Source organism: Octopus bimaculoides, unplaced genomic scaffold (assembly GCF_001194135.2).
Source record: "Octopus bimaculoides isolate UCB-OBI-ISO-001 unplaced genomic scaffold, ASM119413v2 Scaffold_87364, whole genome shotgun sequence".
Taxonomy (NCBI): domain Eukaryota; kingdom Metazoa; phylum Mollusca; class Cephalopoda; order Octopoda; family Octopodidae; genus Octopus; species Octopus bimaculoides.
This window is the reverse complement of record NW_026398593.1, coordinates 15,514-18,588: the sequence shown is the minus strand read 5'-3', so window position 1 is coordinate 18,588 and position 3,075 is coordinate 15,514. Positions and strand designations below refer to the sequence as shown.

The window sequence follows — 3,075 nt, the reverse complement described above, 5'->3', positions numbered from 1 at the left end:
ATATATATATATATATATATATATATATATATAAACTATGTATGTGTATTGTAGATTATTTTTTATGATATAATATTGGTAGGCAGATAAATTCCACTTACTTCTAAGTAACAATTTCGAGATGCATTTCTTTGCATCATTGTTTAGTACCATGTTTTTCTGGATGCCACTGTGCTTTAACATAGGGAATTATGAGACGCAGGTGGACATGACCAGTGCCACACAACTGTCAACACAACCAGTCATGTGTTCTTTGTTTGATTCCTTGACTGTATTTTCTGTTTATTGTCCTTATTATTATTGCAGCGTGGTTTTTGGCCAAGTCACGAGTGACAGTATTTAGTATTGGTAAAATTAAAACCAAACAAACATCGGAACATGATTATATGCAAAATACAAGATGTACTGGCTTATTTCTTCATTGCTAGGGAATTCTTGTGGAGGCTCAATGGCCCAGTGGTTAGGGCATCGGACTTGCGGTCATAGGATCGCGGTTTCGATTCCCAGACCGGGCGTTGTGAGTGTTTATTGAACGAAAACACCTGAAGCTCCACGAGGTTCCGGCAAGGGATGGTGGTGAACCCTGCTGTACTCTTCCACCACAACTTTCTCTCACTCTTACTTCCTGTTTCTGTTGTGCCTGTATTTCAAAGGGTCAGCCTTGTCACACTGTGTCACGCTGAATATCCCCGAGAACTACATTAAGGGTACACGTGTCTGTGGAGTGCTCAGCCACTTTCACGTTAATTTCATGAGCAGGCTGTTCCATTGATCGGATCAACTGGAGCCCTTGACGTCGTAAGCGACGGAGTGCCAACAAGGAATTCTTAATACTTACTGTGGTTGAAAAAGGGTCTTTATTATCATTTTTAAAGCTGGACTCTTAATAATGTCCAGCGGCATCTGGTTCTTTTTGTTCTTGTAGTAAAAGTTAGCACCTTGATGAGCTAGATAACAAGCAACTACAATGCCACGTAACCTGTCTTTCATAGGCAAAGCAAGCTTGTCAGCGCACTACAAAAGATGAAATATAAAACAATGGGTAAAATATTACACAAATATAAAAAAAAAACAGAATGAAGACATCATGTCAAATACAAAGAATATAATGGAACAAATATCGGAATAATAAAATCACAAATGTCAACAAACCAAAACGATTCTATATCCCTGTGGGATGAAGTTAGAACAATAGACAGAGAACCCCACTGGAAAATACGAAAACTAAAAGAAGCAGCACATATGCTAGGACACAACAACCTCCTAAGCAGACCGAGTGCAGATATGAATAGCATATGGGAACCAGTATTAAGGAAGGATAGGAGAATATTAGATTTATAAGCCCTAAAATCCACTCCATAATTGCCCATGGGCATATGGTGTAGTGGTTAAGAGTACGGGTTACTATCCCCAAGATTCTGAGTTCAATTCCAGGCAGTGACCTGAATAATAATATCGAAAAATACCTCGAAATTTCTTCAGCCGAAACGTTGTGTTAGGATGAGGACAAATGTATCAGAACTAACAGATTGCATAATTTCTTCGAATAAGTAGGTGAGGTGGCACCCAAAATCGCTTATTAAATTAGACATTACAACACACATATCTGGAGAGACTTTTAATCATAAGGAAAAAAAAAAGAGACTCACTTGAATTCTGAATACATCCACCTCAACCTGAATGCTTTGTTAGAATACCATGTTATTTATCTGGAGAGGATAAAAACGGTCCCGACGTCTCTGAAGAAACTGGGCAAATCATGTGTCTCTGCAGTATTTCATCTTTACATTCTGAGTTCAAATTCCATCGAGGTCGATTTTTCATCCAGCTGCATACTGTGCCTATAGCAGATTACCTACTGGTGAGACATGATGTTGTAGCTATCGAAGGGATAACCCTGAGGACAAAACCCTAACCCTAACCCTACATTATGGTAGAAGCCATAGTCACTCATACCAGTACGGTAGAATGTGTCAGTGGAAACCCTAATGAAATATAAACACAATGGTTTGGTATAGTGAAGAGAAACTGAACAATGTGGAAATCAGCTGCCGAGCAGATGCTAACATAGATGCAGAGAATACCTACGTGGAACTATTGAGAAATCTGCAGCTAGTCTTTCCAGATTACAAGTTCAGGTGTATACCTGTAATTATTGGGGCATTGGGATATGTAGAACACTGCGTAAATACCGATTTTGAGAAATTAGGCTTCTGAAGGTCAGAAAGGAGAAAGCTGATTTGAAGACTACAGATCCAAGACATCACTAGAAATGTAAATGTGATTGTATATAGAAAATTTAAGTAATGGAAACACGCTAAGGACCTTTCTTTATCATACTCATGTTTTAGTGTTCTAACAGAACCCATAAACATCCAGAAGAAGTGGGGTAGAGGGGTGTTTCAGTCATTTTGTTGTTGGCACTCCGTCGCTTACGACGTCGAGGGTTCCAGTTGATCCGATCAACGGAACAGCCTGCTCGTGAAATTAACGTGCAAGTGGCTGAGCACTCCACAGACACGTGTACCCTTAACGTAGTTCTCGGGGATATTCAGCGTGACACAGTGTGACAAGGCTGACCCTTTGAATTACAGGCACAACAGAAACAGGAAGAAAGAGTGAGAGAAAGTTGTGGTGGAAGAGTAGAGCAAGGTTCGCCACCATCCCCTGCCGGAGCCTCGTGGAGCTAAACTCACAACGCCCGGTCTGGGAATCAAAACCGCGATCCTATGACCACGAGTCCGCTGCCCTAACCACTAGGCTATTGCGCCTCCATGTTTCAGTCATAATTCTTCATAAATTCCACTGGATGTATTTTTCATGGCACCTACATTATAAAGACTATCCTCTATACTGTATCATTGTTATTTGAGAATATTATCTCCTCTCTGCAAGAGGTAATCTCTTTTCATGCCCTGATGGATGTTTGTATGGCCAACATACAAGATGGGTAACCTTCTTTATGGTAAAGAGGCCATACCTTTGAAGATGAAAGGAGATGAAATATCGTTGCTTACATAATATAACTCGAGTTTGGGAAAGACTTCCACCCACCCCCAATATCTTTGAAAATTT

At 40.1% G+C, this 3,075-nt stretch overlaps 1 long non-coding RNA gene across 2 annotated transcripts in view; it reads right to left on the bottom strand.

Moving 5' to 3' along the window:
* The window catches only part of LOC106878665 (uncharacterized), a 14,680-nt gene that overhangs the window by 9,569 nt on the left and 2,036 nt on the right, over positions 1-3,075 (bottom strand). The window contains exons 1-2 of one of the 2 annotated variants that reach the window (XR_008267155.1): positions 1,650-2,479; positions 839-1,014 (exon numbers count right to left, since the gene is read on the bottom strand). This is a non-coding gene — a long non-coding RNA (uncharacterized LOC106878665). Of the gene's footprint in view, positions 1-838; positions 1,015-1,649; positions 2,480-3,075 lie in introns of those variants that run through there. The other variant, XR_001410529.2, reaches the window with a different exon arrangement.